The 26,659-nt window shown below is 43.3% G+C and overlaps 1 protein-coding gene across 1 annotated transcript in view; it reads right to left on the reverse strand.

The window, feature by feature from the left end:
- Positions 1-26,659, reverse strand: part of KCTD8 (potassium channel tetramerization domain containing 8) — a 641,090-nt gene that overhangs the window by 467,905 nt on the left and 146,526 nt on the right. The gene's annotated exons all lie outside the window — the stretch shown is intronic.

Consider the following 26,659-nt stretch of genomic DNA (forward strand, 5'->3'; position numbering starts at 1 on the left):
GGTATTAATGAGCTGCGTCACCCTTGGTCCATAAAGGAAGGCACAAGGGCTACACAACCACTAAGTCAGATTTAACAAGCCACGCAAGGCCACCTTGAGTGGCTTGTGTGGCTTGATAAATCTAGAGTAACACAATGCAGCGCAAATTGCTGGTTGCATTACTCTGTCCCTGGGATGCATTTCATGGGTGGAGCATGCATGTTTCCACGTATCTAACCATGGATTTTGGCGCATTCCCAGATTTACCATTACTGTATACCTAGGGCTGCATCAAAATGGTACACTTCTACACGTGAGGCGTAATGAGGAGAAATATCTTTATATCTCCTCGGTTTTTTAGGTCTTGCCTAGCAGCGCTCATGTGCTGCTTGGAAAAAGGCCTTTAGCCATCGATGCAGCTTTTGCCCTAAAAATGTGCACGCGTTCCATTGCCTTCAATGGCAACGCATGCACGTCTGGCGATTCCCTTGCGGGAGCGAGCTTGACACCATATGTTTGTAATTAACTTACAAACACATGGTGCCCCTGGCTGGCTCCCCCAAGGGAAACCCTTTGTGTGCTCTTGCACTCCCCCCACCCCTCCCACTTGTAGCATGAGGCGCTCGCTTGTTTTTGGCAAGTACGCAGGCGAGGGGGTATTTGTAACTGATATATTTGCCCATCAATAATATTTTCCTGGTTACGGATTTCAACTGATGCCTGTGAATTGTCAGCAGATAAAAAAGATACTGTTTTTGAAGATTTACTCTGTTTTACACTGTAGCGGAGCCCGTGAGCAGACAAGTGTCCGGGAGCCACAAACACACCCTCCCTCTGCTGTGGACATAAGGTAGCACCCTCCTCATGCCCCCAGCGGCACCCCGATGTGCCAGTCTCAAAGAGGCACCCGCAACTTGAACTTATTCCAACATCTCTAGGAAACTTTCTGTCCAACACTTTACCCGTTGACATCCGTGCCTTACCGGATCTACTGTCTTTCAGAAGAGCTATCAAAACCTTTTTGTTTCCACTACTCTAATCTTTGCTCTGTCTGATTTCTCCATCTGGTTGTGTTATTTTGTCCAACATAGCGCCGGGACGCCACTTTGCTGTGGCAGCTGAGCGCTTTACAAATTTTATAACATAACATTATAACATTGGCGCACTGTGTTTGAAATCTCAGAATTCTACAATATAAAGTATTTGGGGAAAGCGGCCCCAAAAAACAGCTGCTTTTTATTTTGCTGCACTTTTTCTCTTGATGCAAGTTACTGTTTTTCCAGACCGCAATAGGGACGTTTCCTTCAACCTCACATCAATGTCATTTTTTTTACCTGCTTCAGTATTTTTTTCATATAAACTTTATTTTATCGGGGAAGAAATAACACTGCAACAGGAGTGGCTGGAGGTACAAGGGTGCATTGTGGAGCCGCTCGAGGTATAAAAGAGACTCGAGTTTTATTCTGCGCTAATCAAAGCCAGGCCGCCGTGAGCTGTGAGTCAGGTGATTAGACAGTATGGGGCAGCTCTCTGTCCGTTAGCGGAAGGTGCTCCAGGGATTCAGGGATTTTATATCAGGCCTATAAATATTTGTATAGCGGGCGAGCGGGGATGGCCTGTCTCCTAAGTGCAGCTTGTAAAGACGATGGGCCTTTCAGCCAAATACCCGGTAACACGCCTGTGCTAAGCCACTTGTAGGCAGTGTTTGGAAAGAAAATAAGCAGATACTCACTGCCCAAGGACAAACACGCTTCTGAGAAGTGCTGCTATCCACTTGTTAAGTACTAGTGCTTCCATTGAAAGGCTATTGTAGCAACAGAGGAGGGCTGTCAGTGCTCAGTATTACAACCAAGCCAGAGGTGGCAGACACTTCACCTATAACACGTATTCATCCCTTGCTGAGAAGTGCTGGTGTGCGTATATTACTAGTATTCACCACAGCCTAGAAGTGCTCATGCTCACACACTACAAGTTTTCACTTTAGCCCAGAGGTGCGTGTATGGTACCAGTATACACTCTAGCCCAGAAGTGCTTGGATGTTACCAGTATACACTTCAAGGATATTCTGCTGCATAACTAAATACTTATAGGGTCCAAAAAGCGAAACCTTTTGGCTATGCCAATGCTTGTTCCTCTTTCTATGTGTGCTGCATTTTGAAGAAAACATAGAAAGAGGAAAATGCCTCTGAAGATTGTTTTTGTGCAGAAAAACAATCCTGTCTGCAACGCAGGCACCCTTGCACCACGGCCCAAGGGGGCCTGCATTGGCACTATGCAGTGCATTGTGCATCAGTGCAAGGAAAGGACGGAAATGCGCCATATGATGTTAAATAAGGCACATTCCTGCCCTTTCACGCAGCAAGGTTCCTTTCTGCGATGCACTGCGTGAAATATTTATACATCTTCCCCTGAGTGTGGAAAAAGCTAATGCTTATGGGATTTGAGCATTCCTTATGGAAGCCCATTCAGGCACTTAACATGGAGAGCTAAATTACTATGTAATTAACCAATAGTAGCACGTTGTTACCTACAATGGAGGAGTCAAACAAGGATTTATTTTGCCCCCTCCACTGCATCTGTTAGCTTTAGATGCCCAGCTAGGTCGTATTAATGCTCATTCACCCAGACTTTGAGTTGTCCCGCACATGTGCCTTATTACACAAATAATATTGTATTAATAATGAGGATACTGGTTTTCAGACGAGCCAGTATGGGTTAATAGCCTATCCATTGACTAACAGCATAATTATAAATACAAACAAAAATCTAAACGTTTGATGTTCACTGAACCTGATTTGTTTAAGGACCTCTAATTAAACGGTAGCTGCATAGACGTTGTCTACAGTTACATATATTTGTCTATTATCATTAGTGATGGTCTCAAACTGAAGCTCCATTTTGATAATCCGAATTAAGGGTGAAGAATGTAGCAAGAGGCCTTATTTGTTTTACTAAGAGATGTAACATGTTCTCCGCCAAACTCACCTACATTGTTCAATTAGTTCCCATCGTGAATGAAGATGCCCCATATGGCGGCCCACTGATACCTTGAGCTTTGACTCTGGAAAGTCCTAAGTGGAGAGAAGCATTGCTGTTCTAAGTTTATGTAAATTCCATACAAGGGGTGAATTAATTTCCTGCTTCAAGATCTCTACTGTCCTGTACTCAAAAGCTGAAACTTAAGACAACAAATTAAAGAAATGACCGGCACATCGATAAAATAACAGAAAATTAATTCTATCCTTGATGAAATGCATCATTATTGATGTCCTTTTTTAGGTCTTGCCTAGCGTCGCAGTGCATGCGTTGCATGCTCTGCGAGTTCTATTGTCATCAAGTCGACTTCGGAAGTGGGGTGGAAGCTCGGCCCATGCTTTTTATTGGTGCGTGTCACACACATGTCACACTTTATGCTAAAGGCTCGCTTTCTTTTGAAAGTGAGGCTTTTTGGTTCCCTCCCTGTCTCCTTTCCGGCTTGCCCATATGGACTGCATTTTGCACTCAAGGTCTCACACGGTTGGATGTATATGTGTCTTCAGTACTATTTTATGCACAAAGTTTACGGGACAATAGCAGCTATATTATTTTCTGGTATGTCACTTTTACAGTTTGCGACGTTTCACAACGTTTTCGATGTAACTTCTTAGAGTACACAGCAGTGCTTTTGCTTTACTAAGCTGTGGCGTTTATTATTGGTTTGTGAGTTTCTAGTTTTGTTATTAACAATGATGGGGACAATGGCGTCTGCTTTTTGTTGTATATGCAGCAGGCCCAAACAAGACAATGGCGGCCACTTTGTATGGAGTGCTATGCCGCTCTAACTTTAAAAGTAGCTGCCCCCCTACCTCCACAGTACAATGGCGACGCTTTACAGAAAAAAAAATACTTTTAATAAGAACGCAGCATCTGCTTCAGGGACATCACGCTTTGTTTTACCTTTTTAAAAAATAAAAAACTTGGCATCATAGTGCCAGGTGTTACTATGTGGCGAATCAATGGCACTTATATTGACCTCCGTAAGATGAACAGCAGAGTGACAGACATGTAACAACCAAAGGCCTTCAGAAGCTCGAGGTCTTGTTTATATTAACACCAAAGGCCACAACTGGGCGGACTGAACTTGAAGGTACTGTGTACGGGATTCTTTTTTATTGTGTAATGAATAGTAAGAAAGTGAACAGGACGTAAACAAGCATTGGCACCTGTTTCCTGCAGAGTTAATATATTTCTGCTTCAGGGAATCAGCGGATAGGATAATCTCTAGACTAAATTGTGGTGAGGCAGCGCTAAGAAGGACAGGTCCATGCTCTCCACCCCTCTTCCCTTCTTGGATTTTAGACAAATAGAAGGTTTAGAAACCCTCGCCATTTGGGGTCCACGGATGGGCCCTCAGTAGGGCTTGTGACGATGATCAACTAAACCAGCTCTCTGGGGGAGATCAGAAGTGCCAGGGGAGTCTTCAGGGCCTGCCTTTGCTTCTTGGCAGCCCCCCTATCATGGGGGGCAAAGATAGTGAGAGAGCGCAATTTGAATAAAACGTACATCCGAGTCATATTTACAAGCATATCGTATAAACGTAAGAATGAAATATATATCGTAAAGTGAAGTTGACACTTATAAGTATAAAGTTAACAGACGTAACCAAAGTAATATAGGAAATGTAATTGTATTTACTCTTGAACGTGCATTAGATTTAGAAGGCCCGTATTCATAGTGAGCTAATGTAGAAATGTGTAGAAATGCTTATGAATAAAAGAACGTGCAAAGTAGAATTCATGTACGTGTATAATTCTAAATGGAGAAGCGGCGAGAAATGTAACTTGGAGAAATGTGCAGAGAGCATACATAACGATGTAACGAACGAGGATAATTTGTATTCTATGTAAAATGTATTCACATATAAGCAAAGGATTTGCTAAATGCGATTGTATATAAATATGTGTTAAAGGTTATACTGTGTAGAAGACGTTTTGTAGAGTTTAGGTCATGTGTGATTTTAACCTGACTGACCAAGGGTTCGCAGGAGTGTAGTCCGCTGTTGGTAATTTAGTGGGCTCACAGGAGTCGTGAATAGCCTTCATCTGAATGTGAGAGCCAAGGAGTCTAAGCTTGCTAGATTTAAGGTGACAATGTCGGACGAAGTTTATTGCCTAAACGTGAGAGGAGACGCTTGGAATTTGAGTCTTGTTTTGAAATGACCATTCACAGGACCAAGAAAGGTTACTTATATAGTCGTAAAGAGTAAAGTTCTGATGAGGTGATAGACTTTTGCTCCGAAAGTGTCAAATGCAATGTCAATGAAGTCACCAGCAAGAAGACGAAGATGGCGTCTAAGAAGAAAGGTCAACTTAACGGACGACGCGAAGAGACGAAGCCATGGAAAGAGCTAGAAAATGACATCATGGGGGAAAGTCCATGGTGGGCGTCGAAGGGGCGTTCCACCCACACTGTGATTGTGTATTTTAGGGACAGCACCCCGGGGAGAAGATAGCGGGAACAGCGAAGAGCTCAGGGCAAGCAAGAGAGCAGATGACTTGAACAGATGCGCTGAGAGAGAGATCAGAGCGCAAGGGGGCAGTAGGCCGAGGACCCTTAGAGAGCGGATGGGTAGGCAGAGAGGGTACTGCTTCTTAAACTTAAGTTACCTTTAGAGGCTAAGAGAGTTTGAACTTCTTAGGGAGTCAAACTGCTGACACCTTTTTAGGGTACTAGGAATTTGCGAAGTAGGGATGTCACCTAGTATAGAGTAGGGACAGATTTAACTTGTATTCTTTTCTTTTAGATGACGCAACGGAACCACATCATATCTATGCTTTTAATTTGTTGATTCTGGAACTGACTTTAATTGTATTCGTTTGTAGATTGAGGTTCTTTAGGGAATATATGTTCCTTCTAGTTCCTGTATATTTGCTGAATTTTATCCTGAGAGGATTGTATTTGCAACTTTTCTTAATTTTATATTAAATCTTTCAAACTTTATCAATTGTAAGTGGTTCTTCAGAGTTGCGTCAGTCTATGGGGTTGATTTAACCTATGTGGGTTTGTCTTTTACTCAATGACAGAAAATAACCGATCCAAATTGATGAATGAGATTAATATCTAAGTGATTAAAAAGGGTATCAAAATCTCATTCCCAGCAGTTGGTAGCAGAGAAAGATGGTTTTCTTCTTGAGGAAGACAACCTAGGTCAGGTCTAGTTTATCCCAAGGTCCCTAGTCATCGACGACCAGAAGAAGAATCCCTGCCGAAGAAGGTGCTGACGGTGCGTCGAGAGGAAAGCAGCAGAGTCGGTCGAGAGTGAGTATAAGGGTCATGCGTTGCCAGATTGCGGTGTTTCATGTTGTACCTGTGTTGTAATGTCAAGCGGAGTTGAATGCCTGTAGTGTGATTGAGGGAAGGTTGTGAGCGCGCGCAACCGGATAAAATCTTAAGTCCAGAGAGGGCTTAAGTGGTTCGGGTGTATCGAACACCCAGAGTAATTTGTCTACCATTTTAAAGGGGGTCATGAGGTACCATTGATCGCCCGACAGACCGATGATAGGGGGAGCGTTTGAGTGAGTGTATGAGTAACGGACGCTGGTCGTACGTTTACTGTGTGTAAGTAACCTATCAGTTAAGGCAAGCGTCTGACCGTCAGAGGGAAGACGTCTCGCCAGTCGAGGTAGCAATTACAGTTAGACTGTGGCCGTACAGTCAGAGAAAAGTGATCGCTTGGACGGAAGTAGTCATTTTTCGGCGTATGAATGAGACGTATGCAAGACCGCGAGGCAAGCTGAGAAAGGAGGAAACTGCTGTAGAGGGGACGAGTGACGTCAGCGTAGAGTCGCGCTGAGATTGGTCGGTTGGTGTAGAACCGCGTTGGAATAGGCTGATTAGCGAGAGTCGCACAGGGATTGGTGGTTTGTCATCGGGACGTAAATAAGGAAGAGAATTGATAAGGGAAAATCGTAAGATTACTGAAAATGAAGTGTTTCAAACGTTTAAGGGCAATCTTTAGGAGAGATAGAAGAAACTTATATGCCGGAGAAGAAGCTCCACCAGAAGGCACACCAGCTTATCATATGGCAGTGAATGTAGGCTTACACTCGATACTATGGATCTCCGAGTGGAACAAGCTAACAGAAGGGAATAAAGAACTGACGTTCCCGAGATACGGAACGTTTAAGCTAGAAGTATTGAACCAACTGAAAGCAGTAATGCTTGCAACGAGACCTCTACCAAGGCCAACACAGTTCGAAGCACTTAGTGCATGGTTTAGAGCAGCACACGAAAAAAGCTTAAAGAGACGCCAAGAAAGAGTGAGACGATCGGTGAAAGCAGTGCAGGATGCAAAATGGGATGACGAAGCTAAAAAGTGGAGAGTGCAAAAGATAGAAGCAGACAAACTGTTCACAATGCTAGAGACTACGGGAGAAAAGAAACCTATAGAAGAAGATGAGGATAGCGAGCCAGATGAGGATCTAATAGAGAGACTATTAACAGATAGACCACCTCCGTACAACAGAGAAGCCGAAAGTCCCGTACTACAGCAAGAGGACGGAGCTAGATGGGGGGAATATAAATCGATCCCAGTAACCGAGTGGGATACCAAGAAAGATGAGGAAGTACCTCAAGCTAGTTCCGAACAGAGAGTAGTGGGAAGATTCGTGGTCCAGAAGGTCCCAGAAACACAGCATGCAAGATCGTATCAAATGCCAGATGCTTTACAAGTACCTGTTACCATAGGCCCTATAGTGTCAATCTACAACCCAGAGGGGGTCCAGCAGGAGGAACAGGCACGATGGGACAGGGAAAGGGCAGAGATGGAGAATAGGAACAACGCGATAAATCCCCAGAGGCAGATACTAGCACCGACGAGTCGGAGTACCCCATTAGATTCCGCAACGGGTCCCTGGATAGAACAAGGGGGTCAAAGAGGATCAATGGATTTGAGGGGACCGAAACCAAAATCCTATAAGGAATTAAGGGAATACCTGAGAGAATGGGATGCTGCCGAAGAGACTCGGAATTAAAGTTTAGAAACAGGAACAGAATGGAGAGACCAGGATAACAAGATCCTCTCTCATTGTGGAGCTGGCGAAAGCAGCCCGGAGTGGGAGAGAGAGAGTCAAGGAAGCAGGGGAGATACTTGCCCTACTACTAGTGGCAATAGGCAAATGTGCAACGACAGGAGTGCAGGGTGTGGGGAAGTGCCTCGCGTCACCTTTAGTGAGGGAGAACGAAGGACGCAGGAGTACCGAAATACTTTCAGATGTACTCACCATACCCCGGATGAAAATGTGCAACATTGGAATCACGGGAACATGGAGAGTCGCGAAGGGTCTCGCCATGCGTCCGGTGATCAAGAACGAAGTCATGAGAATATAAGGAGTCGCGAAACGTCTCGCCATGCATCCGGTGATCACGAACGAGATCGCGGGAACATGGAGGACCGTGAAGGACCTTACCGTTTGTTGAGTGACACTAGACAGCAAGCGAGTTACAGTGGTTTAGAACAGCACGGAGGATCCTATATCGTATCTGGAGAAACTGAGCCAAAAAGACGGAATGTAGTGAAGAGGAATGGAGCATTGTTCCACCACACCCCAAGGGAAGATGGAAAAGCTTGGGAACTAGAGAGGTGGGAACAAAGAGATACAAGAAGAACTCCTCATAACTCACCTGTGCTTAGGCGTAGGGCGCATAGTGGAGGTGAGAGGGATGTAAGAGAACAACCTAGGACTGACGTACTGAGAGCTGAAATAAAAGCAAGACGGATAGATGTAATGAGTTTAAAATCAGACTTGGACGAAATAATTGACGGCACAGTAGCAATAGAAAGGCTAGAGCTGTACGATCCAGATGAAATACTGTTTTTATCTAAGGATGTTACTCGAAAAGCAAGGGCAGCTCATGAAAAATTATCTGAATTAGCAGAAAAGTATATGATAGACATGTCACGAACTAAAGCCTTACAGGCCAACCATAGGCTGAATTGCACGGATCGGGATCTAGATGAGCGTAGAACGATTGGGCTAAGAGTACACATAAGGGAACTAATCATGTGTATCAGAATATGGAGAGATCTGGATAGATGGGAGGAAAAATGGTCCAAGAGGGGATCTGTCAGAAGGAGTGCACTTGTGAAGTCCCAGGATACAGACCTAATGCGAATGGAAGCTTTCCCTTTGCGAGAGATCGCGAACGGAAACTACGTTCATGTACCCTGGAGTAGGGGGGATTTAGCGGCATTCACTAATTCTTTCCCAAAGCTTAGAGAGAATCCTGTGGAGTGGTACAAGCAGGTAGAGAGATTCGTGAAGATCTCTAAGGTACTGTGGATCGATTTGAACACTTTGTTCGATATCGTGGTACCCGGAGATTTGTGGACGGCATGTAAACTTAGTATCGAATGGCCCGCTTGTGAGCCTCCGAGGGATGCCCGGACAGGCGGTCCATCAGACAGAGTCATGGAAAAATACGAGAGAGTAATAACATGGCTAAAAGAGAAAGTGCCGGTGCAGGATATAGACTGGGTTAAGATAGATCGAACAACTCAGGAACCCAAAGAGACCGTTCACGAGTTCTATGAGAGGTTACTGAAAGCATTCAAACAGTACAGTGGGTTAGACGTAATGGATCCCAAAGACATAGGACAGTTTGTGTCTAAGTTTGTTCTCGGATTGAGACCAGACATAAGCTTAATGATTCAACAGCATTTGATCTGTTGGCAAAACAAACCTTTGGATGAGATTCTGAGGTATGCCAGGTACTGTAGCGATGAAATAGATTCGAAGGCAAAGAAACTAAAGGAAAAGCTGATGTTGGTACAGATGCAAGCAGTTGGAAAGGGTGGACAGCGGCAACAGGGAATAGGAATGCCAGCAAAGAAACAGAATAATCAGAGCAGAGATGAGGAAGAAAGACCGAGACCGAGAATAGATATCGCAACACTGAAAAAGACAACGAGGTGCCATCAGTGTAACGAGGTGGGACATTGGAGACGCGAGTGTCCTTACAATGTCGAGACAGGCGAATTAGAACAGGAGGAGGAAGAGGTTCAGAACAACGTGGTTAAGGGAGCAACAGTCCCGAAGGGAAAGTTTATCAAAGGGGGGACTCAGACTCCTCGAGCCCCGTTTCCTCAACCGCCTCGCATTACAAATGGAGGGAAAACCTATAGACAAATGCCATTGTTCGTAGGAGGAGAAGAATGCTACTACGTTGATCCTCTTACAGGGCAACGTGTGAATAGGGAAGAAGACTGTACTCTAGGAGCAGCCCTGGAGGTAGATCAGAGAGGACCATACGTAGAAGCCGAAGTAGCTGGATGTCCTACGACCTTTTTGGTGGATACGGGGGCCACTAGATCCACGTTGAGATCAGCGGTAGTCCCAGGTCTGCCGATATCAGGAGAGACGATTCAGGTGGTAGGAGTCGCAAACAAGAGGATGACGAATCCTCTGACAGAACCAGTGTCAGTGAAGATAGGGAATTACAGTGACGAACATCAGTTTGTGATCTGTGATTCTAGCCCGGTGTGTTTATTAGGAAGAGATCTGTTGTGTAAATTGAATTGCACAATACATTGCACACCTGAAGGAGTGGAAGTGCAGACCAACGATGAAGATGCCGATTTCAAGGTTGTAAACTCGCAGGAATGCGTGGAACTATATCCTACCTTAACAGTGGAGGAGCTTCCACAAGACTTGAGGGAGAAAGTGTCAGCTGAGGTGTGGGATTTTACTGGAGAAGAAATAGGACTGATCAAAGGGGTAGAACCAGTAAAGATCATGGTAAGACCCAATGCCGAGTATCCAAGAACACCACAATATAAGTTGACACCGGAGACGATTGCAGGAATAAAGCCTGTGATCGAATCTATGATTAAACAGGGAATACTGAAGGAGATCGTGGGTAGTCCATGTAACTCCCCGATTATGGGTTTGCAGAAGCCTAGTGGAAAATACAGAATAGTGCAGGATCTTCGGAAAATTAATAATATTGTTGTCTCATGTTGTCCAGTGGTACCGAATCCATCAGTGATATTATTTCAGATACCGTTCCAAGCTGAATGGTTCACTGTGATAGATTTGTGCCAGGCTTTCTTTTCGATTCCTTTGGATGAAGATAGCCAGTATCTTTTTGCTTTTAAGCTGGAAAATCGCGTTTTAACATGGTGTCGTATCCCTCAGGGGTATACAGAAAGCCCATCGATTTTTAACCAGCTACTGAAGAAAAATCTTGAAAGTCTAGTGCTGCCCAAGAACACAGTTCTGGTCCAGTACATAGACGACCTCCTAGTTGCGTCAGAAACTGAGGAAGCTTGCAGAGTAGACACCATCACCTTGTTAAATCATTTGGCCGAGAACGGACATAAGGTGTCTCCAAGTAAATTGCAGTATTGTCTGACTGAAGTGCAATACTTGGGCCACAGGATTGAAAAAGGAAAACAGAAGGTGTCTCCAGACAGAATAGAGGCGATCATGAAGATGAACGCGCCTAAAACACAGAGAGAAGTCAGGATGTTTCTAGGCATGGTCGGTTATTGTCGACAGTGGATAGCCAACTTCTCACTGAAGGCAAAGCCGTTATTACAACTGACGCACAAAGGAGTGAGTGATCCGGTACCATGGGACAAAGATTGTTTGATGGCGTTTTTGCAGCTGAGGGAGGACTTGTGTCGCGCCCCGGCTTTAGGAATGCCTGATTACACAAAACCATTCTTGCTTTACTGCTGCGAAAGAGAGGGATGCGCTTTAGCAGTTTTGGCCCAGATACACGGAGATGCGCGTAGGCCAGTTGCGTATTTTTCGGCTACATTAGATCCAGTAGCCGCAGCGTTGCCCGGATGTCTCAAATCCGTAGCTGCAACGGGTGTCAGCATTGAACGATGTGAGAGTGTGGTAATGGGACATCAGTTAATGGTGTACGTACCGCATTCTGTGGAATTATTAATGACCAGGACTAAGACTCAGCATCTGACGAATAGCAGGCTCACACGCTACGAGCAAGTCATATTGGCTGCCGAGAATGTGACCCTAAAAAGATGCTCCGTCTTAAATCCTGCTACGTTGATGCCACTTCCAAATGAGGTGGATGATGAAATTTGTACAGATCATGAATGCCTTGATGTGACTGAACTATGCAACAAACCGAGACCAGATATCGTAGATGAGCCATTAACTGACCCCGATGAAATTTTCTTTGTTGATGGTTCATGCGTAAGAGACGATATTGGTCAGCTGAGAGCAGCTTATGCAGTTTGTACAATCACCAGAGTTGTAGAAGCCGTTTGCCTGGAAGGAGTACATTCCGCTCAGGTAGCTGAAATTATTGCTTTGACGCGTGCCTGTTTAGCAGGTAACAAAATTCGAGTCACCATATACACCGATAGCCAGTATGGTTTCGGGGTAGTTCACGATTACGGGCAGTTATGGTCTCAAAGAGGTTACATGACCTCCTCGGGTTCTCCCATTAGGAATGGAGAATTCGTGAGACTATTGTTAGAAGCATTGCAAGGACCATCAGCTATTGCGGTCGTCAAATGTGCTGCGCACACGAAAAACGTAGATTTTGTGTCGCAGGGCAATCGCTATGCTGATGAAGTAGCGCGTTACTGCGCAGAACAAGGTTATTCTCACACCAATGTAGAAGTGGGAGGAATACAAGACAGAACTGATTTAACTATGTTGTTAGACACTGTAGATACGTGGGATGAACTGAAATGTGTTCAGGAAAACGCACCAGATGAGGAGAAAAAGGGCTGGGAAACAGCTGGGTGTACAAAAAGTGAAATGAACTTTTGGATTTCTGCAGATGGGAGAGCAGTTTTACCGAATGAACTTGTTAGTCCAATGGCAAGGAAATTGCATGGATCAGCACACATAGGTAGAGATGCTATGGTGAGAGTATTCAGACAAACGTGGTTTAATCCAAAGTTTAGAGTAGCGGCAGAAGCAGTATGTCAGCGATGTGCGATCTGTCAGCAACTAAACGTAGGAAAGAGAACACCAGTCACATTGAGTCACATTGGGAGGTCTGGGGGGCCTTTCAATAGGATGCAGCTTGATTTTATTGAAATGCCTAAATGCAATAGACTCAGATACGTTTTAGTGATTGTCTGTATATTTTCTAGATGGGTTGAAGCTTACCCTACACGTAGATGCGATACACTTACAGTAGCAAAACTGTTACTTAGAGAGTTGATACCGAGGTTTGGGGTGCCATCCTCTTTGGAATCGGACAGAGGAACTCATTTTAACAGCGAAGTAGTGAAGATGTTGTGCTCAGCTTTGGGTATCGATCAGAAGCTCCATTGCAGTTATCGACCAGAAGCTTCAGGGATTGTAGAGCAAATCAACAGCACAATCAAGTCCAGACTTGCCAAAGTTTGTTCATCAACATCTCTGAGTTGGCCAGACGCACTTCCAGTGGTTCTTATGAGCATACGTAGCACACCAGATAGAAAAACAGGTCTCTCTCCACATGAAGTGCTAATGGGGAGAGCTATGAGATTGCCATCGGTTCCGACTGCAGCGTTATTGAACATCACAGACGACTTGATCTTGGACTACTGCAAGGGACTGTCTGATGCCACTAATTCTGTGTCCCTCCAGGTCCAGGCCGCAGAGGTTCCATCAGCACAGGACTTGTGCCATGACCTGAGTCCGGGGGACTGGGTTTTGGTGAAAAAGCACGTCAGGAAGAACTGCTTAGACGTGCGCTGGCGAGGACCGTTTCAAGTCATACTTGTTACGAACACTGAAGTGAAGTTTGGAGGCCTGCCGAATTGGATACATGCTTCGCACACTCGAAGAGTGCCAACACCTCTAGAAGAAACAGCTCCTCTCTCGGATGAGAATCCAGCGGAAAGCGGAGAAGCCACAGAGGGGGAAAGCCAAGCTGTAGAGGTGATCGAAGAGGCTGAGCCTGTGTCGGAACAAGTCGTTGATGGTCAGGACACCAGTGAGACCGAAGCTGTATCAGAAGAAGGAAGTAGCTGGGAATTCGAGTCAGAGACCGAACAAGATGTAAGTGACCAAGAGACGAGTCCAAGAACAAGAAGCAGGAGGACAAGGAATGGAGAAGCTAGTTGGCCAGAACGAAGGAGAAGGCCAAGCTTAAGAGCACCACAAGAAAGTACTCTTGTTCCGATCGCTGAAGAATCGGATCAAGAAGAGGAAACCACAGACTCAGGCACTGAGAGTCCAAGAAGATCAAGAAGGGTACGTGTGCCCTGCAGAAGGTACGCCACCCTAGAGTGGACTTATCTAGCAGATGTCTTGGGGACAGAAATCTGGGAGAGTGAGAGAAGTGAAAGTAATCGATCTCGATCCATTTGTGGCAGTGGAGATATGGATGTTGACGCCTGGACTCGAGACTGAGGGGTTACTGACTTTCACACTTCCCATACCCCCTTACCTAAGTCGGATCAAAGACCTAGTGCTAAATCGATTACAGTTTCCGACTTTTGGTCATCAAATTCCAGAACAAGAAGAAAAAGTCATTCGTTTTGAACTATTGGAACTTGTTATTAAAGCTGCAGGTACGAGAATAATTGTAGATGCATAAAGACTTTTGTGTTTAAGCTATAAAGAAGAAGATAACCTAGCGCCGAGTGGAAAGAAGAATAAAATTACGGATTACATTTAGAGGACGGAGAAGGGTTAGGGTTGTCTGTTGCTGAAGAGAAAGAGACATTGTTGCGAAAAAGAGACTTTTGTTGGTAAAGAGCACTTTACAGACTGAGAAAGAAAACTTTTCTTCGAAAAGGAAAGAGCTACGCTGTTTTGATAACATGGAGAACGGCAACCCAAACCGAAAAGCCAAATGCATAATAGGTACATAAATAGCAGTAGTAATTTTTCTCATAGTTACAGTAGTGACCATATCATACATAGTAGGACATGAAACTGATAAAGAAATAACAGATGTAAAGCCTGTAACGACTTTGAAACCTGCTCTTGTTGGGAAGAAGGAGGAGAGCAATGTTATCCGTGAAAAAGCGTTACTGGTAGATGAAGCTCGTAGATTACACGTAGACGAGTCACAGGGAAACTTTAGGTCAAATGCATATGCCAAACTATTGTACGAGTATATCGATGCCATGGAGGCCAAAGATTGCTATGTATGTATGCAATTGCCGGCTTCTGTAGATGAGGGCATCCGATATCATCATCTCCCACTGACTTATGGGATAACATGTAGTTTACTGCTTAGTATATTTTATGGTAGAGAAGGGTTCGAGTACTACTTTTCAAATTATGATTCGGTACTGCCTGAAGTCCCGAATTATAAACAAATGAATAAGTGGGACTATTACAAAAAGGAGGATAGACTAGCCAAATTCTTTCTTCCTTGGGATACACTAGATACTTCATACGCACGCAGAAATAATCTGACTTGTAAGGTGTCAGAGATTGAGAAGAAATTCATAGGACAAGTAGATGACCGATACAGAAGGCAGAAGATTCTAAAAATGTCAGGACAGTGGAAAACTGATTGGACCGAAGAAGAAAAAGCACACAAGAGGAAAGGTAGCAATGGTCCAATAGCTTTGGATAGAACGCAGAAAGGAAAGTTAGGTTTAACTCGAAGCAAGACATATTATGAGAGTGTATTTGTAGGTGAAGTTAATTGCGAACATGCTTTTAGGTTGGAGTACTATACGAAAGATTTTATGAAAGAGATGCAAGTGATTCCTAATGTATATTTTGTATGCGGAAGAAATGCCTATGTAAAACTGCCTGACAATTGGTATGGTTCGTGTTACTTGGCAATTGTCTTCCCCAAAATATATCATGCAAAGGATTTAGCGATCATAGAAGGAAAGGCTTCGACAAGAACGAAAAGAGAAGTAGGAGATGCAGAAGTAGTAGGAGATGTATTTGGAGCGATGTTTCCTTTGTTAGGTTTAATACTTAACGATGTTAAGATCAGGAGACTAGCTACAGTCGTAGATAGATTATCTGCAAGTACTGCAAGGTCATTAATGCTAGTAGAAGGCGAGATGCAATCGATTAGAGCAATGGTTCTTCAGAATCGACTTGCTCTTGATGTACTATTAGCAAAAGAAGGCGGAGTTTGCAAGGTTTTGAAGGTTCAGGAATGTTGTACTTATATTCCTGATAATTCAAAACCACTTGAGAAGGTCATAAGAAACATTACAGAGATACATCAAGAAATCGAAGATTTGACAAAAATAAATGTTTGGGAAAAAGTAGGTCATGGAGTAGGAAAGGTTGGAAGTTGGTTTGCCAACCTTGGTAAAAGCATTGTATGGTATATATTAAAACCTGTATTAATAGTATTAATTTGCATAATTACATTGTTAGGGTTAGTAAAATTGTATAAATGGTATAGGACGAACCGGTTACAAAGATCCATGAGAGAACAAGAAAGGAGATTAGCTGCTTTACAAGATCAACAGTATAAAAGTTTAAGAGCACTCGAAAGGATAAAAAGAGGGAATGATGTAACTAGTTCTGTTTAAAGGTGCTATTCAAATTGCATTTAGTGATGACTCCTAAAGGTCATCAAAGGGGGGAACAGAGAGCGCAATTTGAATAAAACGTACATCCGAGTCATATTTACAAGCATATCGTATAAACGTAAGAATGAAATATATATCGTAAAGTGAAGTTGACACTTATAAGTATAAAGTTAACAGACGTAACCAAAGTAATATAGGAAATGTAATTGTATTTACTCTTGAACGTGCATTAGATTTAGAAGGCCCGTATTCATAGTGAGCTAATGTAGAAATGTGTAGAAATGCTTATGAATAAAAGAACGTGCAAAGTAGAATTCATATACGTGTATAATTCTAAATGGAGAAGCGGCGAGAAATGTAACTTGGAGAAATGTGCAGAGAGCATACATAACGATGTAACGAACGAGGATAATTTGTATTCTATGTAAAATGTATTCACATATAAGCAAAGGATTTGCTAAATGCGATTGTATATAAATATGTGTTAAAGGTTATACTGTGTAGAAGAAGTTTTGTAGAGTTTAGGTCATGTGTGATTTTAACCTGACTGACCAAGGGTTCGCAGGAGTGTAGTCCGCTGTTGGTAATTTAGTGGGCTCACAGGAGTCGTGAATAGCCTTCATCTGAATGTGAGAGCCAAGGAGTCTAAGCTTGCTAGATTTAAGGTGACAATGTCGGACGAAGTTTATTGCCTAAACGTGAGAGGAGACGCTTGGAATTTGAGTCTTGTTTTGAAATGACCATTCACAGGACCAAGAAAGGTTACTTATATAGTCGTAAAGAGTAAAGTTCTGATGAGGTGATAGACTTTTGCTCCGAAAGTGTCAAATGCAATGTCAACGAAGTCACCAGCAAGAAGACGAAGATGGCGTCTAAGAAGAAAGGTCAACTTAACGGACGACGCGAAGAGACGAAGCCATGGAAAGAGCTAGAAAATGACATCATGGGGGAAAGTCCGTGGTGGGCGTCGAAGGGGCGTTCCACCCACACTGTGATTGTGTATTTTAGGGACAGCACCCCGGGGAGAAGATAGCGGGAACAGCGAAGAGCTCAGGGCAAGCAAGAGAGCAGATGACTTGAACAGATGCGCTGAGAGAGAGATCAGAGCGCAAGGGGGCAGTAGGCCGAGGACCCTTAGAGAGCGGATGGGTAGGCAGAGAGGGTACTGCTTCTTAAACTTAAGTTACCTTTAGAGGCTAAGAGAGTTTGAACTTCTTAGGGAGTCAAACTGCTGACACCTTTTTAGGGTACTAGGAATTTGCGAAGTAGGGATGTCACCTAGTATAGAGTAGGGACAGATTTAACTTGTATTCTTTTCTTTTAGATGACGCAACGGAACCACATCATATCTATGCTTTTAATTTGTTGATTCTGGAACTGACTTTAATTGTATTCGTTTGTAGATTGAGGTTCTTTAGGGAATATATGTTCCTTCTAGTTCCTGTATATTTGCTGAATTTTATCCTGAGAGGATTGTATTTGCAACTTTTCTTAATTTTATATTAAATCTTTCAAACTTTATCAGTTGTAAGTGGTTCTTCAGAGTTGCGTCAGTCTATGGGGTTGATTTAACCTATGTGGGTTTGTCTTTTACTCAATGACAGAAAATAACCGATCCAAATTGATGAATGAGATTAATATCTAAGTGATTAAAAAGGGTATCAAAATCTCATTCCCAGCAATAGCTTCCCTGTCGTTTGGCGATCAGTACACGCCCCACCCCCCAACCCGACACCCCAGCTAGCACTAGTTTTATTTCTATTTCTATCTTTTAGTTCACCAGTGACCCTGCAGTTTGTTTATTTTTTTGCGATAAATTGCACCAGTTCTTTGTCAGGGGTGAACAGGTTGCATGTGCTTTATCTAAACGTAAAATGAATCTAAACTACGACTTGGCATATTTTCCGCGCTGTTCCTTGTTCAGTCCCTTGTGCTGTTCTGATGTCTCCGCCCGAGCCCCACTGCCCCTGCTGAAAGCCCCCTCCACTCCAGTCACTTAACCCTAATATCGTGCCCTCTCTTCCTTCTGTTGCTAACTGGCTGCTGTTCGTCTCCGCTGTTGCTCTACTCTCTCCGCCCCAGTCCGCAGCCCCTGCTGAAAGCCTTCTCCACTACAGTCACTTAACCCTAATATCTGGCCCTCTCTTCCTTCTGTTGCTTACTGGCTGCTGTTCGTCTCCGCTGTTGCTCTGCTCTCTCTGCCCCAGCCCTGCAGCCCCTGCTAAAACCCTCCCCACGCCAGTCACTAAACCCTAATATCCGGTCCTCTCTTCCTTCTGTTGCAACTGGCTGCTGTTCGTCTCCGCTGTTGCTCTTCTCTCTCCGCCCCAGCTCCGCCGCCCTTGCTGAAGCCTTCTCCACTCCAGTCACTTAACCCTGATATCCGGCCCTCTCTTCCTTCTGTTGCTAACTGGCTGCTGGCCTGCTCTCCTGCTACGTGTCCATGCATGGCGATGCTGAACTTGCTGTCTCCCACTGCACATTCACACACCCCTGGCCACCTGGGCGTGCACTCAGTGCTGTACATGCCCTTTCACACCTGGCCGCACAGCCCCCTGTTTTATGATGTTGCCACTCAACGCATGCTTCACTTTGCCTGTTATCACACCGTTTCTCAGTACAGCGCTATGAAACCTGCTCAGCTGTGGTTAGCGCTTCAAAAGACAACACATACGTAAATAAAGTAAGTCTGCGTTCATGTAGGAGTTAAATAAGAAACTGAAACCTCTATCACAGGGTCCTTGAGAGATGGTTACAGGGGCTGCCGGAAGTGATGTCTGTTCACATGTCTGGTGACATCAAAGTTACAAGAGAGTTTTATGAAACAGAGGGGGGTTCCTTGTGCCCTGGGAAGGGGTAATCAGGGGCACAGATGCAAATTTACCCCACAGGGTTCTCACCAGACACATGGCAAGGTATTCTGGGTGGAAATATTCCTATTTTGTTGCCAAATTGGCACCAGTGCGTGGCATTAGATGTGACTGGGGGCCTAGGGTTGACACCCTGAGTCCACATTTCAAACCCCCATCAAATGACGGATTAAAAATACGAAGCTAGGTTGTTCCTTGGAGCCCTCTGGCCTGAGTTTAAAGTCTCCAAGGATATCAAAGATGTTTATCCCACTTGCATAGGGAACTCCCACCAAAGGGGCCTATGGTGCCACCGGGAGATGGGCTTGTAGCCCTGTCCCCCATATGTTATTTATGGGCCTCTTTTGTCTGCAGAAAAAATGCTTATAAATTACACTGTTAAGGAATAGTGTGAAAGAGGGTGCTGGGCTGGGGTGCACAGGGAAGGAAATATAGGAAGAAAAAAGCATAAAAATGGGGGAAACGGGGAGAACAGACAGGCTAAACAATCATTTGCAATACAATAGGTCTTGCATTTGCGAAAGTTTGAGCTATTGGCATTGTAAATGATAATGATTTTTATTTAATTGTTTTGAAAACCTGCGTGCTGTGCATAAACACATATACTGAGTCCTTGCTTGCAAGAAGCAAGTCTGGAGGTAAAAGAGGCGCAGTTTACTGCTAGCCTTGCTTCTCGTAAGCAACAACTTTAAGTACAAAGTGTGTCTTTACACACCGCTTGCAGGTTTTCAATACACATAAATAAAAGGCACGGTCTTTTACAATGCCAATAGCTCAAACTCTCGCAAATGCGAAACCTATTGCAGTGCAAATGCTTGTGCATTTGGTGGTTTAGTAAAGAACTTACACACCACCATCTAGCTACCTCGGAGAGCTGTATTCCAGTAATATTAATAATCGTAATAACAAGCTCTGTCATGATAGATTTTTATGCAACTCTAGCCACAGTTTGCTTTTTCTTAGCTCTGTAAGTAACAGGTGCTGGCTTCTATCTGGATAGCACACAGGTCCGAATGCCCAGGACATTGTAAATGTGAATAGATTGGCCTTGTGACTTAAAATGGGTGTTGAAAGAACATAGGGGCATATTATCAAAAACGGCGTTAAAAATTATCGCCGATTTAGGGGCAGAAAACTGCAGCTAAAGCGGCGATAATGGGCTTGATAATATGCCCTTGAGAATTCCAATAGAAGTCCATGTTCTTGTGTGAACATGGGCTTCTATTGGATTTCTCCAGGGCATATTAGCAAGCCCATTATCGCCACTTTAGTGGCAGTTTTCTGCCGCTAAACCGGCAATAATTTTAACGTCGTTCTTGATAATATGCCCCACAATCTTAACAGTGAAGATCAGCGTTTTCACCCCAACTGTAAACCGCTACCCTTTTCAAGTAAAGCTTTTGCATCGTTAAATAATTTCCCTTTCGTTAAACCACACATCTTGTGCCGATGTCCCTTCGACTTGCCTTCCTTTTTCTAAAAATGTGCTTTTAGAATCGTGAGAGTAACTTAATGATTGATATTCACAGCTACTTAATTATATATGATTTACTCAACTACTTGGCTGAAGCATTCATTATTACCAGCCAGCAACTGCGGCTGACAACTTAAAACTGCAGCAGGCAGGGTCCTTCAAATGTGCAGCTGAGCTCTGCGAGCCCCACAGTTACCCTCACTACTTAGCACGGTTGACAATATGGTGTATCATTATTGGCATGCACAAAGATCTGTGTTCTAATTGCGAAGTTCCGAGTTTTCGTGGAAAAAACACACCATTCCACAATGCAGAGAGTAAAGGTTTCTATTTTATGTTAATGGATATTATGAGATCTCAGCACGTGCAAATATTAAGATAATGCATAATAAGTCAATAAGCATGTTTTTTTCAACATCAAATTTAAATGTTCTGCATAAATAACAAATGGCACTTCATGTGCTTACTGGGCCTGGGTGAAATTTCCGCTACACTGGCGTAATTTAGCAGAATTTAATTCGTTTTGCGTTATGCTTTATGCACCATTCCCAAAATTACACTATCACACCAGGTCATGCAATTAATGAGCCATACGTGGCAACACAATAGTGCGAGCGCACGGAAACAATACGAATGACCAGAATGCAAGTGGCTGCTGTTTGAGGTGCTTGTGTTTTTTTTAGTTATTTATTTTAGTGTGAAATGCGCCTAAGAGATACAAGGAAACACTCCATGCTCAAATATAGCATCAACATCTGATTTTGCATTCCATGTAAAAACCTTACATTTTGTGTAATTTTCATGCAATTTTGAGTGATCAGGCATAAGGAAATTAAGCAAATTTCACACTATCTCTATGTTTCAGTGCTAAGTCACAAACTTAGTGATGTGCATGTGCTGCAGACACCATGATTTGATTCTTCATTTAGCTTATAGACAGGTCTGCATCATACAAATCTGCACAAAGTAGCAGAGGGGGGGGGGGGGGGGCGTGTCTTTTGGGGCCAACTGGGTCAGACTGGCCCAAAAAAATAGACCTGGGCCTCGAACTACAAATGGCCCCCATTAGTGAATTCGAAAGTTAAAAGAGGTGTACCATATTTGCAATCTGGGGCAGTTTTGAATTTCTAAAGACAGGCTATGTAAGTGTTTTGAAAGGTATAGAAGATGGATTTTAGTTTACGACAGGCAACGTTTATTTTATTATCAGTGAAAACCTGCCAAGTGACCATAAAATAGGCCCACAAAAGCTGAAAAACAGGCCCATACATTGACATGTGAAACCAGCCCATCGAGCACTGCCTGATTGCCCGATAGGCCAGTCCAACCCTGGCCTGCCCTGAAGTGTCACTCAAGATGTTCAGAGCAAACCCCTCTCAAGGTGCCCATTTGGTCCTTTCAACCCCGAAAACATGATTGACAACAATTCTGAAACTCTCAGAACCCAGCCAGAGATAAGATAATCAACATCTCTAGGTGCCCTCATAGTGAACACATGCAATAGTCACCCACATGGGTATTTGTTTTGTACATCATGAGCAGATGCACTGATTTACAAAAGATTCTCTCAGTCCTCTTACCAAAGGGAGAATACCAGGGAATGCGAGACAAGCTAGAACGTAATATTAAGATACATTTGTACTTACTTCTTTTGGGCTAGGACATATTTTAAGACAAAGTATGTGCGTGTCTAGATGTTGCTGTATGTTGGAGAAAGTACCCCCAATCATGCATTATAAGGATTCTGCAAGGTACAGGGGAGGTGGGTGTAATATAGATTCAGAGAGCATGGGGGACTTTTAATAACCTAGTTATGTACACTTGGTGATCCCCCATTCCATATATTACATGCCACCCTTTACTTTCCCACATTTCATATTGTATTCCACTTTCATCAAAGCAAACATTAATCCTCTTCACCCCTTTACAATTATTTCTTTGCTAATCATTGGCTTTCTTAACTAACCCCTCGATTTCAATGTATCTCACCCTTCCACCCTCAAAGCCTACGTATATTTTAATATTGATCTTCATGCATGGACAGGGTGGTTTTTGAGAATTCTGGTAGAATTGCTGACCTGGCTTCAAGGCAGGAGTTGGGATGGTTGTATGTGATTTCATGGGAAAACGATTTCAAGCTATACCATTACTGAGAACCCATTTCACCAACACTTATTCATGGATATTTGCAGGATGAATAGCACTTAGGATTTCATAGAAACCAATCGATAGAATGTCTTTTTTTTCAAAATTGACTTTTGCATGGTATTCTTTAAAGTGTAAATGTAGTGGCTGCATGTATTGCTTTCATAAACATTTTTGTTTATCTCAGTCCTTTACTTCAGGGGACATTAATTTGGATTCATATTTTGTATAGTTTAAAAAAAATACTTCTGATGCTTTTAATTCGCTGTTCGCTTTTCATCCTTAAACCCATCCATCCCTAGCCACCTCACAACACTTAAACATCATCCATCTCCACCCCCTAAAAATCCCTCACCATGGCTAAACTCCACCTATCCTTGACCTTAAAAACTCTTTCTACCCCTAAACTTTAACGATTCCTGAACCCTAAAACACCTTGATACCCCTAAAATCCACCCATTCCTGAAGTTTGAAAACCCCTTTCTTCGCATAAATCCCACCTCTCCTTGACCCGTTAAAGCCCCTCAACACTCTTAAGGTCCACCTATCCCTGAACCTCAAATGGCTGTCACAACCCCTAAACACCTCCCATACCTAAACCCTAAAAATTCCTTACCAATCATAAACTCAATCCATTCCTGGTCCCAGAAACCTAAATTTCCCTCACTCCTCATAAAGTCCACCCATCGCTGATTCCTAAAACCCCGTACTTCCCTTAAAGCATATCCTTCACCAGGGCCACAGCAATTTGCGATTGTATGGCCGTAGCATTTTGCCCATGATTATAGATTTTCCACATTTGCCACATAATCCATCATCTGCTGGATAATCAGCAAATTTAAACAAATAAAATTTGTTTCTAGCTCAAGTGGTTCAACAGTTACTGAAAACACAGACATACGTGTAACCTTGGAGTTGAAGGGACTTTGCAAAGGTTGACTGGTCACATTTATGTTGCTTATTGCTATATTTGGTAGTTAAACTGTTACTAATTATGTGAAACCAATGCCAAGATGGTATTAACAAGTGTAAAAATGACAAATTAATGAAGCATTACTATAACAAAATGTGCTGTATTAAGCAGCAATAATTGGCTTTTATTGCCACGTAAGTTACTCATCCCTGCTGCATAATTTGCACCGCCTCTGATATATAATTCCAGTGGCCCTGCACATCACGGATTCTTAAAAGCTCTCACCAGCCTAAACTCCACTTATCCCTGAACCTTAAAACCCCTCACCCCACAACTCGACTCATCCTTGAACGCTAAAGACCTCTTACCACCCCCTAAACTGCACCCATTCCTGATCCCTAAAAAAACCTCACCATCTCAAACATCTCCCATCCCTCAACCCTGCAAACTCTCACTATCATTAATGCTACTTGGGTTTAATGTAATATTAGATTATTCCTTAATATTATCTTTCCTCATAGGCTAGCATTGGGATTCCTTAAAACATTTTTATGCTGTATTTCCTGATTAGAAAGATGCTTCATGTTTCATATCTTTGGAATGGTAATAATAAAACATCTTACTGGTAAAGTCACGCTTAACATTACTGTTTTAGAAACGCCCCTTTTAGAAAGTAGACTTTTCTTTCCTCTTACTGCTCTATGTGCCTTGCAGCCTGTCTCAAATACACATCTGTGATGGGTGACAGCTATAGTTTGTGCATTCCCTCTAGACAGCTGTAAACACAGGAAGGGTGGATGTGACAGAGAACTCATCTAGAATCCTCTACATTTTGATAGCTCTTCCTGGGCATGAAAAGTGAGGGGAGTTGACACGTACACCTGAATAAGCAGTGCCATGTGTCCCACACAAAGGGCTGATTACTCCCTTCAGATAGCCTGGCAGACAAGGCTGAAATGAAAGGGGACCTATGCACTTCAGTAGCCTGCTTTGAGGTCACCCCCACTTTAAAGGCACATTTGGGTATAAGTACTGGAGCTATGACCCTACCACAACAGAACACTAATGGACTTGTGAAGAACTCTGCCAGGAGTAAAGACTGCTGTGCTTCAAGGATTGTCACTCTACTTGACTGACTGTTCTAAAGAAACTGCTTCTGTGCTTTGCTGAGTTGCCCTGCTGCCTGCTGATCTCTGCCCTGCCTAGGACAAGGTTGGGATCACTCCCACTTGAACCCAGAGTGACTTCAAGGGTTTTTTGGCTTTTCCTCTGTTCTGAAGACTCAGGACCATCAAAGACTTCCTACAACCCTGCTGCTGGATTCTGCCATTTGTGAATACTCCATTGCCTGTGCTGCTAATTCAGTCATGGGCCTCAGAAGTGGGTTCTGCAGCTGCTTTTGCTGCTCCAAAATCGACACAGTGATGACTTTGCACTGATTGGAACTTACACTTTGACTCCAACGCAGGAGCCGATCAATGACCACCCCTCAACAGACTGCCGGACTCGATTCCCATGGGCAGTGTGGATTGACATCAATGCAGCTCCTGCATTGTACAGGGGTTTGACACCGATGCCTTACTCAAGTGCGCGGATTAGCACCAAATTTTCACCTCCATCCACAGGATTGACAATGACACAATGTCTGCTTGAATCCTTGCATTGAGTGTTCGACATCGACGCTTGCTCCATGCAAGTTAGTTTGTCAGTGGGACGTGTCTGAATCCCGGAGGCTGCCTCCATCGCTATAAGCTTGAACTTTGGATTCACCCTGGTCTAGTGCGACCTCAAGTAACCCCATTGTGCTATTGACTTCTAAGCACTATTTTGGGATCATTCTTTTAAAATTCATATCTCCGGTTTTGCTTATTGATTTTTGTTGTTTTGGTCTTAATTTTCTTTAAAAACTATTCTCTCTTTGTATAAACTTCTGTGGAATATTTTTGCGGTGGTTATATTGTGTGAGTGTGCGTTGCACAAATACTTTACACATTGCACCACTACTCAGCTCCAAGCTGCCGGAGAGTGAGCACATGTTATCCTTTCGTGTGTATCTAGCTTACCCTTTCTAGGATTGTGATCTTTACTTGGGCAGGGTGCATACCTCTGTCATCTAGAGACCCAATTTCTAACAATAACACTGTGCACATCAAACAAAAAACAAGCATTGGCAATACAAACAGGTCTGGCTTTAAAGGAATGTGTATGGACATATTAAGTATTACCAGTACATACCACAGAAATGGATATGTGTTTGTGTGGACCCTAAAGTATTGTAGAATAATATTGGTGTAGATTATTAGGTCAAATGTCAGTTGCACTGTCAACCTGAACTAAAAATCCATGTCAGTCAATGGCTGTCTCCTCCTCCTGTCTGTGCTGCTGCCAGAGAAAGACAACATAAAATATCTAGTTATCCAGGACACTTTATTAACATTACAATGGTATGAATGCACCCTCTGGAGAAAAAAACGAAGTAATCACAGCTGCATTGAGAGTGAGCAAACACTCTGTTTTGTGGAAGTACGCAACTTCTGCCCAATCAAAACTTACTCTTGGCTTCAAACATATGGGTGGTACCAAAGCCCCTCTCCTGGTGATTCTCACTTAATTCTCAGAGGACTGCTGCACTGTCAAGACAGACCATAAAAACAGCTGAGCAGATTGAAACTGAAATAGTGCCCACAGAAAATTATTTGTATGAGTTAGTCAAAATGTGGTCACATTCAAATAGCTTGCACATAAAACTGTTTATGTCAAGTCAAGTCAATAAATTTATATAGCGCGCTACATACCCAAAGGGT

Source organism: Lissotriton vulgaris, chromosome 3_1 (genome assembly GCF_964263255.1).
Source record: "Lissotriton vulgaris chromosome 3_1, aLisVul1.2, whole genome shotgun sequence".
NCBI classification, from domain to species: domain Eukaryota; kingdom Metazoa; phylum Chordata; class Amphibia; order Caudata; family Salamandridae; genus Lissotriton; species Lissotriton vulgaris.